Source organism: Rattus norvegicus, chromosome X (assembly GCF_021556685.1).
Source record: "Rattus norvegicus strain SHRSP/BbbUtx chromosome X, alternate assembly SHRSP_T2T, whole genome shotgun sequence".
NCBI classification, from domain to species: Eukaryota; Metazoa; Chordata; class Mammalia; order Rodentia; family Muridae; genus Rattus; species Rattus norvegicus.
Genome location: NC_141554.1, coordinates 129,078,150 through 129,095,020, shown reverse-complemented (window position 1 = coordinate 129,095,020; position 16,871 = coordinate 129,078,150). Strand labels below are relative to the sequence as shown.

The 16,871-nt window shown below is 39.9% G+C and overlaps 1 protein-coding gene across 11 annotated transcripts in view; it reads right to left on the bottom strand.

Moving 5' to 3' along the window:
- Gria3 (glutamate ionotropic receptor AMPA type subunit 3) overlaps positions 1-16,871 on the bottom strand; it is a 263,524-nt gene that overhangs the window by 87,291 nt on the left and 159,362 nt on the right.

Genomic DNA, 16,871 nt, shown 5'->3' with positions numbered 1-16,871 from the left:
CGACAGTGTACTCACATACATAAACTAACTAAATAAATCTTAGAAAAAAGATTGGTGCTGATTTCTAAAAGCAATACAATGACAGTAATGGCAGGCAGGAGCACAGACAGCACCCAGAATAAGTGAGTAGGACAATGGAAAAGTTTTAGAGGGAGGACTCAGTGGCAGGATGAGGAAAGTTAGGAGGAAGTCTGATGTAGAGGCAGACACTGGATGGTAATAACTCACAATTTCCTATTATTTCATCATTTTAAGGAATTTCACTTGCCCAGAATGCTTGCTAAATTTTGCTCCTTGAGTTTGTCTGATCTCATAGTAGAAGGTTAGTATATTAAAGGGGAGTCTCTTCTAAATCTCTGGAGAGATATTAATTTCTTAGAGTTGATAACAAATCCCATGTGAGTAAAGGAGTAAATAAAAAAGAGTACATATCATTGATAGGCAAATCAACTTATAACTGATATCTAAAAGGCAAAAGTGGTCTGGTTTTATGGCTTGCCTGTTTCTATTCTAATATATATTCAAATATGTTGTTTTTATACTATGTACTGCTAGATTGAACTGCTGACATTTGCAGTTAAAATCCCAAGTAACAAAGAGACTTCATTGTCTGGAGAAATTTAACAATGAAAGCATTATTAAAGAGGTGACTCAAAATTATCTATATGGGAAGAGAGCGAATTAGCAGAACAATGGAATGATAAGACAGATTTTCTTTCTACTATGGTTCAAACTACTGTGCTTCTGATTATATCTCTAGATTGCATTTTGATATATATCAATGTGTGTGTGTGTGTGTGTGTGTGTGTGTGTACAGATTCAGAAAATAGACTAGATTATTTGGATAATTTATACATAGATATTAACATAAGGGAACTATAAGATGATAAAGAAGCTGTGATTGTGGCAAGGGGAGAATATCAGAGATTAATATTTTTATTAAGACTAGGTATAAAAAAGCTTCCTTCTTGCTTTGCATCTTGTCAGAACTTGGTCAGGTATTTTGAGTATCCATAGATTTTAACTAAGGTTCATTTCTTGTGAGTATTTGGCTAAAACTCATTGAGACCAATGTATTTCTTGAAAAGAAAAATATAACAGAAACATTCACTGGTTACAAGGGAGGTAGAAGTGAAAGAGAAAACAGGAAGCTCTTGCACAGAGTAAGGAGAGATCAGAGAACAGCACTGGCTCTGAGACAGAACCTGGCTGATTTGAGGTTCATCTCTTCTCATTGGATATGGTTCAAAGCTTTTGTTAAAAAATCATATTCATTATATGCCACTTCAGGTCATTTAACTTTTCTACAAACTCTGGCTAGTTTTCAGTTCTTGAGATGACCACCTGTAGACCCAGAACTGGGAGGGACTATGTGCTAAGTTGACTGAAAAGTCTGTAAATCAAATAGTACAACGGAAACATCTACACCACACCTAGAAGGTGAAATATGAAAATAGTTGTGTGAAGGTTATTGGTAGAGACAGAGTGTCATCCTATAACTGCTTCATAGGTAAGGATAGGACTGGGGCAATTACTGCTGGGCTTTCTGTTTCTCTTCTAATGTGTCCTAAAGCTATCTTACATTGTGAGCTACCCTACCATTAGTAGTTAGACTTTATGGGTGGCATGCAGAAATACAACCCGCGGGTACAGAAAACTGGAATTATCTGGGTAACTTTAGCAAAGAAGTCTCCAAAATTACATTCAGCATACGATAGGGAATTTTTTTTTAATTAACTTGAGTATTTCTTATTTACATTTCGAATGTTATTCCCTTTCCCGGTTTCCGGGCAAACATCCCCCTAATCCCTCCCCCTCCCCTTCTTTATGGGTGTTCCCCTCCCAACCCCACCCCCATTGCCGCCCTCCCCCCCAACAATCACGTTTACTGGGGGTTCAGTCTTGGCAGGACCAAGGGCTTCCCCTTCCACTGGTGCTCTTACTAGGATATTCATTGCTACCTATGTGGTTGGAGTCCAGGGTCAGTCCATGTATAGTCTTTAGGTAGTGGCTTAGTCCCTGGAAGCTCTGGTTGCTTGGCATTGTTGTACATATGGGGTCTCGAGCCCCTTCAAGCTCTTCCAGTTCTTTCTCTGATTCCTTCAACGGGGGTCCTATTCTCAGTTCAGTGGTTTGCTGCTGGCATTCGCCTCTGTATTTGCTGTATTCTGGCTGTGTCTCTCAGGAGCGATCTACATCCGGCTCCTGTCGGCCTGCACGTCTTTGCTTCATCCATCTTGTCTAATTGGGTGGCTGTATATGTATGGGCCACATGTGGGGCAGGCTCTGAATGGGTGTTCCTTCTGTCTCTGTTTTAGTCTTTGCGATAGGGAATTTTTTAAAGGCAAGGTTTGTTCTAAGGCATAGAATAGTCGAATTAGAATCACTTTTTATAATATAGTGCAGCTCACCATATCCTGCTGTACTTTTCTTTTTATCAAATCCATTGGAGCTACTAATTTCCTCGCTCACAAATATTCCCCGGGTTTGATTTCTCCTGATTATCTAAAAAGGTTTCCCAGTTCCACTGAAATCTCTACAAATACAACAATGTAACAGAAAGGACAACGATAATGAGAAGCAAATCAGGAAGCACCGATATATGAAGGTTATGGATAGAGCCAAGGAAGGTGGGAGAGTGGTGCCTACTGTTGGGCAGCACTCAGCAGACTCCAGCTTGCCTTCTAACATGATCCAAACCATGCTGTCATTTCTGCTACATGTCGCTGCATTCTGTAGCCTAGAGTACGTTCAAAGGGGACAACTGGGTGACTATTGAATAGGAGAAGACATAGGTTCTTGGTCCTGCTATGCCTTCTATCATGACTTTTCAAGAAATTTCATTCTGTGAGCTGGCCACTTAAAAACATTATGTGGAAGCGTTGTTCAAGTGTCACTTAAGCTACTATAAAACAATGACACCATGGAAATGTCCATTGAGCACCTAAAGTATATAAGGGAAACATTGGTGATAGAGGTTAGGGCTTATGTCTGTGAGGAAGAGTTTGCAGGCTGCTGGTTCCTAGTTTTATTGTGTTTAAGACAATTCCTTTATTCTAATGTTTTGTTGGATTTTTCTTTTGGAGTTGCTAACACACAAGTCTCAAGGTTTGTTATAAATGTTGTCTTAGCCTGGGTTACTGTTGCTGAGAAGAGACACCATCACCATAGCAACCCTTTTAAAAGAAAGCAATCAATTGCTTACAGTTTCCAAGATTTAGTCCATTATCATCATGGCAGGGATCATGGCAGTAGGCGGACATGGTGCTGGAGAATTAACTAAGAGTTACATCCTAATATGTAAGCCAAGAGGGAATTACCGGGTTTGACATGGACTTTTGAAACCTCAATATCCAATTCCTTTTAGATAGTGCTACTCCCTGATTACTAAGCTTTCAAAGATATGAGCCTATACGGGCCATTCTTACTCAAACCACAAAAAATGTCAAATATCTCTAAAACTTCTGCAAAATTTCCCATATGATAAAAATGGCTCTCATTGGTAAATAGGTTAACAGGTAAATAAAAGGTGGAAGAGAAATGGAATAAAGAAGAACGCTGGTGAAAGTAGTTGGCTGAGGGTAGAATGCCTGATTCTTAGCTCTTTGTCCTTCTCTATCATTTGAAAATCAGTTTAATTTCCTTCACAAATTCCTAGATACAACAGACACACCCCATTGCATTTTGCACACTGTGGCTTGGCTTCCCTCAAAGCCTCAACAAAACACGGATTCAATTGGGTTGACCAACAAAAATTCAGTTCATGGGAAATTATTCGAGTGATGGGCTCTCAGTATGCAGATAGTGATAGGATGCTGAGAAGCTGCAGTGAGCCGTGACTCCCAGTCAGGACTACATTAAGGGGAAAGAACCAGAACTTTCGATGGGCTATGGCACCAAGCTGCAGTGTTGGGTGAGTTAAGTATGTTGAATGCACCCCCTCCTCTGAAATGCTTTGTTGTTGCCTGTGATAACTTTGAACTCACAAATCCACCTGGCTCTGTCTCCCTAGTACCTAAGATTATAAAGTCCTCACAACTGCCCTGGCTTGATCAAGGTGTAATTTTGATTTACTGTACTTTCTAATTATGAAATCCACCAGATCAAGGAGCATCTGTATACCCAGAAGTGGCAATTCTGGGTTAAATGGTAGTTTTACTTTGAGAAGTTTTTGAGGAGATTCCATGACACTTACCAACATGGCTGTGCTAATTTATATTTCCACCAATTATATTAAAGAATTATCCTTTCTCTACATCTTTACAGACATTTTTGATTAGCAACATAATGACAAAGCAAACTCCACATCAATTTTGTCTGTATTTTCTACTAAACCGCGTGCTTCTTTTTCTTTTCTTTTCCTCTTTCTCTAATGATTGCATGGACTGTTGTACGTTTGATGACTGCTTGTGGACCTTTGTCTTCTCTATTATTCCATTCCCTTCTGTACAATAAGTGCATTTGTACAGTCACTCTGCAATGTCATTGAAAAGTTACTTCAAGGTCCCAAGTTCCCCGTTGTACTAAGTGGAATTTCTGTTAAGCCCATTTTATTATTTCATGGGGATTTTAACAATTACAACTCATTATTAGATACTCAATTACTTTTGTGGGTTTACACTAAACATCAAAATCAGTGCTACTTGCCTAATTACCACAGTGGTATCTTTTCCTTTGGCTGTCTCAGTGAACTTTGCACAGGGAAGCCATTAGATAATATGAGGGAAAGCAGAGAAAGATAGATTGGAAAGGAATCCTACTGCTGATATAAAGGGTAAGTTAAAACGTTTTCTCCTTTTCTAGGTATTAAATATCTGTTCATCTGACTTATTTACCTCTGTGACAATGGCACTATTCACTGGAAACATGGACACTGAAGATACTCATTTAGACTTGTAAGTTAGGCTAGATTTCATCAACTACATATCGCCTTTCTCATATCTGAATTTGGCTGTAGAAGATGAACTGTGACTTTGTGCCTAAGAGGTTTATGTAAAGTACTGTGAATAGTCCTTGGTTGATTCTGTACATCCGTCACTCACACGGTCTCTGATAGGATTCCAACTTCACAAGTTTCTAATGACTTTGGTATTACATGATCTCCATTGATTGACATTTAAGCAGATCATTTTCCTTCAGATAGCATGGAAAATTTAGAAGCTGGAAATGAATGCATTCAAAGTTTACTTTTAGAGCATTTATTTTCTGGATATTATACAGAGACTTCTTGCACATAGACTTGTTCTTATGGTACATTTCGTACATAGAGGAGACCAAGCACAAAGTAAGTTGGGTGACTTTTCCTCTGTTGATAATAGATCATGGGCGAGAAATGGGCAAGTGGCCTGCTAGAGGGGAGATAAAAGCAGTAGACTGTGGATTTGGAAGGCTGCCAAGGACAACAATTTATCTAAGCATTTGGATGAAGCCTCCTCTGTCTTTAGTGCTATTTGAATTGTGATGCTTCAACATAGCAATGCCAAGTAATTGTGCTGGCTTAAGGTAGCAGGTTGTAATGAAAGACACAAGTCTTTTTTTCTGGAAAGCAGAGCCTTCCTCCAGCTGTGTGCAGGGGAAATGGGAAGAAGGAAAGAAAACACCATGGGAATTAGCACTTGATTACAGTTACTTGAATTGTTTGCTAGCTGGTTTATTCTCTAATCCAATCACCAAATATTCTCTGAAATCTTCTAAATGGATAGAATTGTGAGCCATAGTATACCTGGACAGCACCTTAATGGGACTTCAGTCTATTTGGAGCTATTTGTAAGGATTAAAAAAAGCAATTGTGGCTTTATAATTGCAGTGAGAAAATAGCCTCTGATATCTTTTTGTTTTGAACTAACAGATTTACTGAGGTCTGATTTAGTTATTGTAGAATTCATCCACTTCACTCTGGTGACTTTTGAGGCATAAATCAGATCATGTCCTTCCCTAATTTGAACCATATCAGTTACTTTCTATTGCTCTTTTAACTGGCCTAGTAAAGCCTTGCTGTGGTCTAGATAAAATTGCACTTTGACAATTTAGGAAAAGCATGGTGCTAGGAACTCTGGCACGTGATGTTCTGTTTAGATGAGCTTTTCCTGATTGGTCATGTAAATGGATCATTCTCACTAGTTAGAGCATCCTTTTGGTTGTGAGCCTATCCTTTAACAGCTGAGCCATCTCTCCAGCCCTAGAGCATCCTTTTGAAGTCACCCTTTAACAATATTTTTTTTTCTGACTGCAGTACACGAAGTCCAGTACTGATTTCGTACATTGTGGCACTTTTTACTCTTTGTCTATCTCCAGGCCATTTACTATAAGCTAGGCAAGACTGTTCTCATCAATATGATTAGACGTTTCTCAGGGACATGGTGTCCTGTCTTTGTAGTGAAGTGGATACAATTTGGGGCATTCAAATGATATAGGAAAGAAAAAAAAAGAAAGAAAACCTACGGACTGGTGCATTGCCTCAGTAGATAAAGGCACTTTCCACCCAGCCTGATGATCTGAATTTAATCCCTAGAACCCTCATGAAAGGAGAGAACCAACTCCTACACATTGTCCTCTGCTTTCTACTCCCACACAGCAAAAAGGAAATAAAAATAAAGAGACCATGTATACTTTTAGGGTTCTAGTACCCCATATGTGTGTGGACTAGTGCTGGTTCATTGACTGTTACCAGTCAGGTGATAGGATAGAGGAATCAGAATAATTGGTATCAATATTTGTAGCTGTTTCACTTGGCTTATGGCTACTGAACTAAAATATTAAATACCAACCAGAGCTTCCAGGGACTAAGCCACTACCCAAAGACTATACACGGACTGACCCTGGGCTCAAACTGCTTACGTAGCAATGAATATCCTAGTAAGATCACCAGTGGAAGGGGAAGCCCTTGGTCCTGCCCCTGGTTCACTGAACCCCCAGTGAATGTGATTGTTGTGGGGAGGGCGGTAATGGGGGGAGGATGGGGAGGGGAACACCCATAGAGAAGGGGAGGGGGAGGGGTTAGGGGGATGTTGGCCCAGAAACCGGGAAAGGGAATAACAATCGAAATGTAAATAAGAAATACTCAAGTTAATAAAGAAAAAAAGAAAAAAATATTAAATAGTAAATATAAAATATTAAATATTAGACTTATATTTGTTGCATCTGCCTTTGACTATTTCACTTAATTTATTTTTGCTGCCCTTTTATTGTTCTATAAGGGTTTGGGGATAAATGGGTTAACCTTTATAAGTGAAGAAACTCTTTAAAAATCAGATTTGACATAAGAAGGAAATGTGTAAAACAGAAGTGAAACAAGCAGAAATAAACACTGGTTGAGTACCAGCTTGATGTAATATTTAAGATACACGATGCATTGCCTTTGTAATCTCTAGTTCTTGGGGAAAGGTAGGCTGTGCTAAGTAAATAGACTTTCGGTTCTGCTGGACACCATAAAGGTGAACTTTGAAGAGACCGTGGGCTAAGATCTAAAGAGCCGAATGTTCCACCTAATAGAGGTAGGGGCATGGGATTTGGGAAAAAGGGAAGAGAAGGGAAAAAAAGAACTAACATTAAAACATTGGGGAGATATATAATGGATGGTATTGTGGCCAGAATAAAATGAAAATTCTGCTGGTGGAGGAGCTGATGAATTGGTTTCAGTTACTAACATTTTCTACTTGACTCTAAGAGAGTTTGCTTGTGGATGTCCTAGGGACCATAGTCCAAGTATAGACAGTTCTCACCTTATGATGATCTGAAATAATATTTTTATTTGCTTTTCAATTGTGTGAAAACTATTGTGTGTCATTAAAAGTTATACCTTACGTTTTGATATACATGGTGCCTAGGGGTATGACTCTGTATGGTGATCCTGGGCAGAGGCAGTGAGCTGCTCCTACTCAGCCACATAGCTTCCAGAGTGAAGGTACTCTGTAGTGTCCTGTGATGTTCAGCTAGGATATTCAGTAGTTTAGGCTACTAAACACATTATCAAGTTATGATATTTTCAATCTAAGAAATAATCCCATAAAATCATGAAACACCTGTATATAAATCTACTAAGTAGCTTCATTTTAGAGACAGCATTGAGGAGCCCAAGAGAGAAGATATAATTCTACCAACTCATCTTAGAACATTGGCTAGGTAGTCATCTTTCTTTGTAAATTCCTGACAGGAAGGAGGGGTAGCTGGTAAAGGGAGAGAGAGACATGGAGAAGCATTTTGGAGAAAAAGGAATGAGTATCTAAAGTAGTCTATTTAAGCTGACTAAGGTTTGTGGCCCTTGATAGTATGATAGGGGTTTGGAATTCAGACCAATTCCTAGTCTTCTGTCTCTTGGTATTCTGCTATATCATATCTCTGTTTAAGAAGAAACTGGCCCTCTTCTGGTGTGTCTGAAGACGACAGTGTATTCACATACATAAAATAAATCAATCTTTAAAAAAAACTGAAGAAGGAACTGAATCCTGAGTCACCAGAGAGGTTGTTTGCCCAGGGGAGGTGACTGTGTTTCCTGGCACTTGGGACCAGTGGCAGCTTTTTGCCTCAAGCCCACTTCCCTTGCCTACAAAACTAGGCTCCAACCGAATGACCTCTGTGCTTACATGCCATCTGCTGAGGGGATTACAACGAGTGGCTTTGAGCATTTGAATTTTTATATAGAACATTACAATTGGGAGAACAACGGAAGGGGAAGCAGAGAACAGAACAGGAAGACCTGGAGGGGGAAGGGAGCAGAAGGGACTAGTTGGTCTTGGCAAGCCAAGCAGCATGACTCAATCTCATTTGCTTTGTCTTGAAATAAAGCAGGTTCTTCTCTGTTTTAGATTCATCCCAAGATCTGGGAAGCACAGAGGTCATTCCTTAAAAACCTAGGTTGGTTACTGCTGGATGTACTTTTGCATACAAGTATATGAGTGATGATTTCTGTCCTAGTGAAATAAAAAAATAGATGTTTCTCTCCTCATTTCTTGTGACATACTGTGAGTGAGGGAGATGTAGGGAGAAGAGACAGCAAGAGGGAAAAGGAAGGGGGAGCTACAGAAGAATGAAGGATAAAGCAAAGAATGGATAAAGGAGTGGATGTAGTGGGATGTGTCTCTAGATGCATTCCATTTTTGGACAGCTTTAAAACACAGAATCACAAATTGGTCCTTGTTTTAGTTTTGTTTGTTATTATTTGAGTCACCCTTTCCTTCTAGGCCCTTCAGGGAATTCTGTATAAAGCTGAGGATGGCCTTGAATTCCCAATGCTATTCCATCCACCTCTCAAGGGCTCAGACTGCATGCCTATCATACCATGCTGCTCAGCTTGCTGTCCCTGTTTTTTAATTGTCTTTGATTTCATCACTCACTAATTCTACCATGTGTGCTTCAGATCTTTACATCTCTGCATATGCATGAAGGTCAAAGAGCAACCCTTAGGAGTCTGTTTTTACTACCATGTGGGTGCTGGGGATGGAACTTGGGTTGTCAGGTTTGCTGGCAGTCAGCTCTACCTATTGGGCCATCCCACCAGTCCTTCTTTGCACAAATTCTTCTGTGACCTTTTCAGAGCTGACCTGTCTTGGTGTGATGCATGGGTGGACTGAGCATGAGGAACAAGTCACTTTACAATCGGATTGTCTATATGACTTTGGAGAAATTGGGTCTCTTTTCTGAGTCCATTTCCTGATATTTCAAAAGATTTGAGGAGGTGGTGAATGAGAAGTCTCTACTCATAGATGTTTTAAGATGCTCAAAGAAGTTCCAAGAAAATAGCAAGCACAGCAGGGGGAAGTCAGAGATCCATTAACTCCTATTCCCTTTCTCCCCTGTACAATGCTCAGCTTGATTGCCTGTCCTTGACATTCTAAACCACTGACAGCTGACATTACCCCACCTCCATTTGCAGCATCCCTAGCTGCCACCAATACCCGGGAACTGTGGGGAACTGTGGGGAACTGTCTTCTAAGGCAGTGGTTAAACACTATAGCACCGAAGTGCCCTGCTATGGCTCCCGTTTTCCCCTGGGCACTTCAAGTTCTTGGATATTTGGTCTGATTTTTTAAGGTATCCTGAACATCTGCTATTGGACCATCTCAACCTGAATTTAATTTTCCTTGTATCAACTGCTTGGCTACATTGATTAGTTCTTTGGGTCCTTATCTCTGTTTAGAACTTGGCTGAGGGCACTCATGGTTCTTTCAGCTTTTGCCCATCTGGACTGATTTTAATGTTTCATTTTGCCTTAAGAAGAGTAGGCCTCTGGTTTTACTCCTCTACCTGTGTGCTTACAGTTTGTTCCATTGCTGTGTTTACACTTTCCTTCACAGTCACCTGGGTGACATCTAAGGAGAAGTACAGAACTACAAGTGACCTTGGAGTGTTTTAACATTTTAGTCTTAAGCATGCCACCTTTTACATTTTTCTATTTAGATCTGTATCTGAACCAAAATTTACCTAATTTTTTTAAATATTGACTATACTTCTGAGACTTAACCAGCTATTTCTGCCTTCTTCTAAGAAATGGTGTCTGTGAACTCACAGACGTGATGGGGTAGTGACTTTTTCTACTATGTATTTAATATAAGTTCAAAACCAATAAGCTCTCAAAAGGTTTTGCCATGCACTCCTTAACACTGGCTCGTGCAAATGACATATTCTGGGAAATAGTGATCTGGTCTTTCTCCTCCATCTTGCAAATCAACAAATAGGTACAGAGGTATGTCTAGTTAAATGAATTCTAATGCCTGGGTTTGCATCATGGCATACAACCTCCATCTTTTACATCAATCCTTAATTGTGACTTCAGATTTTACATATAATATCTGAACTACTACTGTCAATATATATGAAAAAATTAAATCATCATACATGATATGCTTTGCAATGTAATGTAAAAGGTACTGTTATAGGACCCAGCCATGTAGGAAAGAGACACTGTTTAACTGACAACTTGTAAGCACATACTAGCTATGGCCGGGGACTAGAGCAGACAGAGTAACAGCACTGTTTTAGAAGAGAAAACCATTAATTATGGAACAACTCCTAGCAAGAAAATACACCAGCAATGGATATGCATATGATATGTATATGTATATGATATGTATATGTATATGATATGGATAAGTATATGATATGGATATGGAGTTTGTAAGAGTCTTACTTGCTTAACAGGAATGTCTATTTCTAGTTTGATCTCTTCACATCTTGGTTTGCGTTCTTGGTAGACTCTTTGTTTCTTCCAGGGAGTTTTAGCAAGATGGACTTTTCTAAAGCTTGCTTTTCACTTAGAGTGTACACACTGACCTGTCAATGGCCTCTGTTGAAGCACTCATGGAATTCTCATTGTAGGACTGTCTCTAAGGAGGTTTATGTAAAAGCATATAGAAGTCTTTGACAGATATGTGTAGCTCAGAATCACAGCGGACACTTAGAGTATAGGAAGCTCAGACAGGGTGAGTGTTCTTGAATTTGCATTTGTAGAAGAAAGGAGTTCTTCTGTGCTGTTGTAACACCAAGACTGACTAGAGTTTGTTCCCCCGAGTACATACACATCCTTAGATTTCACCCAGCTGGCTCATCTTGAAAGGCCAGATGGCTCATCTTGGAAGGAAGCATCTTCTTAGCTCCACTTCCTTTTTTGACCATCCAAATGACTTCTAAATAGTTTTGCTTTACTCTGTATGTGTATGTCATTGCTAGAGGTGTTTGGAGTATTTTTGTGTACTTTAAATTTTCTGGAGACCAGGATTGAGATGATTTGTTTCACTATTATTATCAGTTGAGTAGCAGTTTCTCTATCTACTGTTGTAATAATATAGAGTTCAGGGACTTACAGAAACTGTGTGGCTGAGCTCAAATGAAAAGAAGGTCACTAGAGGAAAAAGTGGTGGCTCAAAGCACAATGAATGAGTTCATGTTTTCATGACTCACACTGACATGATACTACACATTACTTTCTTTTAGAAGGAACAGATTTTGCTTGTTCTTGTAGGAGGCATCTCTCTAAGGTCTCATTATCCTGAATTGTGTGCTCCGGATTCAGTTCACCACTCATTTCCATAATACCCTTCCACACTGTCTCTCTGTGTCCCTTGGTCTAGCTCTTGCTTTGTTCTTTTTTCTCTGTCTCTGTGTCTGTTTTTGTCTGTCTGTCTGTCTGTCTGTCTGTCTGTCTGTCTGTCTGTCTGTCTGTCTCTTTCCCTCTTTTGTTTAAATTCAAACACTCCTGACCTTGTGGATTTTAGTCAAACACTGAAACAGCTACATCCACACTCATTATTCTCCCAACATGGTCTTGCTACGGCCTTGTCCCTTTCAATTTCTGTTTGCAGGAGTATACCACCACGTTAGGTAGCAATTCTCTCTTGTTTCATCACTCTGCAGGCTTTTTGGGGGGGAGAGGGAGAGCTAATCAGATCTGGATCTCAACATTGAAAGGAAATATATTTGAAAAATTTGATTAGGCGTAATGAGACCTAGCTGGAATTCTAGGATAGAAAAGGTCTCCTTAGGTCATCTTATGGCGGCTGAGACAATCATTGATGTGAAGGAGCTCAAATCTTCTCAGGCAGAACATGCCTCCAGTTGTCCAGTGAGCTGACAGGCTCCAGTTTCAGGTGCCATCAAAATCTACCTTAGCTTTCAAGAGAAGGACATTTCTTCCTTGGCATCTACCAGATAATGGTTGATCAAAGTGAGACTCAAATGGCTTTTTTTTTTCCTTTACAGTTTTTATACCTTTGATCTCCTTCAGTTTTCTTTTTTTTTATTAACTTGAGTATTTCTTATATACATTTCGAGTGTTATTCCCTTTCCCGGTATCCGGGCAAACATCCCCCTCCCCCTCCCCTTCCTTATGGGTGTTCCCCTCCAAACCCTCCCCCCATTGCCGCCCTCCCCCCCACCAGTCTAGTTCACTGGGGGTTCAGTCTTAGCAGGACCCAGGGCTTCCCCTTCCACTGGTGCTCTTACTAGGATATTCATTGCTACCTATGAGGTCAGAGTCCAGGGTCAGTCCATGTATAGTCTTTAGGTAGTGGCTTAGTCCCTGGAAGCTCTGGTTGCTTGGCATTGTTGTTCATATGGGGTCTTGAGCCCCTTCAAGCTCTTCCAGTTCTTTCTCTGATTCCTTCAACGGGGGTCCTATTCTCAGTTCAGTGGTTTGCTACTGGCATTCGCCTCTGTATTTGCTGTATTCTGGCTGTGTCTCTCAAGAGCGATCTACATCCAGCTCCTGTCGGTCTGCACTTCTTTGCTTCATCCATCTTGTCTAATTGGGTGGCTGTATATGTATGGGCCACATGTGGGGCAGGCTCTGAATGGGTGTTCCTTCAGTCTCTGTTTTAATCTTTGCCTCTCTCTTCCCTGCCAAGGGTATTCTTGTTCCCCTTTTAAAGAAGGAGTGAAGCATTCACATTTTGATCATCCGTCTTGAGTTTCATTTGTTCTAGGCATCTAGGGTAATTCAAGCATTTGGGCTAATAGCCACTTATCAATGAGTGCATACCATGTATGTCTTTCTGTGATTGGGTTAGCTCACTCAGGATGATATTTTCCAGTTCCAACCATTTGCCTACGAATTTCATAAAGTCGTTGTTTTTGATAGCTGAGTAATATTCCATTGTGTAGATGTACCACATTTTCTGTATCCATTCCTCTGTTGAAGGGCATCTGGGTTCTTTCCAGCTTCTGGCTATTATAAATAAGGCTGCAATGAACATAGTGGAGCACGTGTCTTTTTTATATGTTGGGGCATCTTTTGGGTATATGCCCAAGAGAAGTATAGCTGGATCCTCAAGTAGTGCAATGTCCAATTTTCTGAGGATCCTCCAGACTGATTTCCAGAATGGTTGTACCAGTATGCAATTCCACCAACAATGGAGGAGTGTTCCTCTTTCTCCACATCCTCGCCAGCATCTGCTGTCACCTGAGTTTTCGATCTTAGCCATTCTCACTGGTGTGAGGTGAAATCTCAGGGTTGTTTTGATTTGCATTTCCCTTATGACTAAAGATGTTGAACATTTCTTTAGGTGTTTCTCAGCCATTCGGCATTCCTCAGCTGTGAATTCTTTGTTTAGCTCTGAGCCCCATTTTTTAATAGGGTTATTTGTTTCCCTGCGGTCTAACTTCTTGAGTTCTTTGTATATTTTGGATATAAGGCCTCTATCTGTTGTAGGATTGGTAAAGATCTTTTCCCAATCTGTTGGTTGCCGTTTTGTCCTAACCACAGTGTCCTTTGCCTTACAGAAGCTTTGCAGTTTTATGAGATCCCATTTGTCGATTCTTGATCTTAGAGCGTAAGCCATTTGCTGTCCTTACAAAGGACTTCTTAGTTGTTCTGACCATGACTTTCTCAGAGATACACCACAGTCTGTGTTCTTGACTATCTTTCTTCTTTCTCTTCTTCAGTGGTATCTGATGTATATTGTAGTCTTAAACCTTCCCTTCCTACTACTGTCTCTCTTCCTTGGTTTTTACAGTTATCACTCCCAAGGAATGTCTTGGCTTTCTAATAATGTTTTAATATCTAATTCCAAAGCTCCCAACACATGGAAGAAATCCTCTATTTCAACTTCTACATCCACTGCCAGTGTAAGACTGAAACATTCTAAACTCCAACTCAGTATTCTTTTTCAATCTCTAGTCCAACATGCATGGACATATTATTTTTTTGCAGAATCATAAAGAAACAATATATATTTTTACATGAAGAGCAAACATTGTTTCATTTTTGTCAAATCTGTTTTCGCTCCACGTGAATTAATATCTGAAAAACTTTTTTGATGTCCTGGTGATATATTTTCCTAATGTTCATTAAGGACAAAAGTTTTAATTAAGTAAATACTTGTGTGAGCGCTACCTAATATCACCTCATACCCTGCCAGTAAATACATAAAACCCCATATTTTAAACCCTGTATTTTATATATAACTGTCTTCTAGAACATACAAAGCTGAGAGAAAGATAAAATGAGAGGGCTGGAGGTAAGAAAATAAAAGAAGGAAAGCAGACTATTGGTAAGAAAGAAACTGAAAAACTCAATCAAAACCTCAGCTGTCTCAGGTATCTTGGTGGAACATCCATTGTTTTCTACCACACCCTAGTCTAACCTTCATTGACTCAAAATACCCTTTACTCATCTGTTGTCCCAAATCCAAGTTGAGTATTTTTAGTTATGAACTGAGGACCATTTTTTCTCCTAGAAGAATCAATTAATTTCTCCTCCAGTTGGCTGGAAGGCGTCCTTCACTTTGAGCAGCATATTGAAGATGCACACTACATCAGAAGTCAGCAAGTAGTGTTTGGATGCTTTCTGAGAAAGATGATTGAACATCACTTCTTTTTATCATTTAGAAACATTGATAACTAAAACAAGATAATTCTCTTAATTTTAGAAATCTAAGAGCACAATTACAATAATCATCTACTCTATCCTTTTGGTTTAAGAGCTTTATTAATGATTGTGATTTTGTTGTGCTAATGAAACAAAACTATAGCTTGAAATCCTGTGATAATTTAATAGATTCTTAGTATTATAATGATAATTTCACATCCCTCTTTCATTCCTCAGAGACAATGTTCTATAGAGCCTTTACCTAAAGGGCATCTCTAGTTTATAAGCCATTTTGTTAATCACTAAAGAAGTTGTCTTTACAGAATATGAAGAGGTCTGAGGTGACCTTGATAGAACAGTATCTTCTTGGATGTCATGGATTTTAAAGGCATGGGGCATTTGAATATAAAAACCTACATTGTGTCCACCTCCAACAGAAAGATGGCATCAAGAAAGGGATGGGGTTGCTATCCCACAGTCAAAACTGACCCATAATTGTTCCTGGCTGAAAGAATTGCAGGGATGGAAATGGAGAAGAGCCTGAGGAAAAGAAGGTCCAGGGACAGGCCTGAAGTAGAATCCAGTTCAGGGAGGGGGTGTGTGACACCATTACTGAGGCTATAGAGTGCTCACAAAAAGGGACTTATCATGACTGCCCTCCAAAAGACCCAAAAAGCAGCTTAACGTGGCAGATGCAGATATTTGTACCCAACCAATGGACTTCAGAAGCTGCTGACCAACCCCTGTGTGGAATTAGGGAAAAGCTGAAAGAACCTGAGGGGGAGGACAACCCTGTAGGAGGACCAGCAGTCTCAACTAACCTGGACCCCTGAGATCTCTCAGACACTGGACCACCAACCAGGCAGCATACACCAGCTGAGATGAGGCCCCCAACACATATAGGGCAGAGGACTCTCCGGTCTGGGTTTAGTCAGAGAAGATGCACTAACCCTCAAGAAATTGGAGGCCCCCGCAAGTTTAGAGGTCTGGTGGGGTGGGTAGAGTGGGGACATCCTCGTGGAGACAGGTGGGCAAGGAGGAGGTATAGGATGAGGAAGAGTAGGAGTGTGGACTGGGAGGGGAATAAAATATTGAGTGTAAAAATAAAAAAAAATAAAAAAGTTGTGTTTGTGTAGGTAGAAAGGTATATTGTGTTGTACCTGATTTGAAGAGATTTGTTAGCCTCTGAAAGCACAAAGCAAATATTGGCATGCAAGTGTCCTTGGATATATTGGGAATCATCTTCCTGTGTTCTCTGTCCCTTGGTTTACATTCCAAACCTAATTAAAATAGCTGACATCCAAATTGATTCTAAGAAAATCGAGGAAATATACCTGATTACTATTCCTATCATTATTATTTGGTGTTGGAGATTGAATGTAATATCTGCTTCTTCCTAGGCAAGCACTCTACCACTGAGCTGTTACCTCTATCCAGTTTGGAAAGGTTTTATTTTATTATTTTTATTTTGAGACAGGATCTTACTGTGTTTACCAGGATGATCTTGAAGTTGCTTGGCAGCACAGGGAATTTTGAATTCTGACCATGCCTCGGCCTCCCAAGTAGCTGGGAT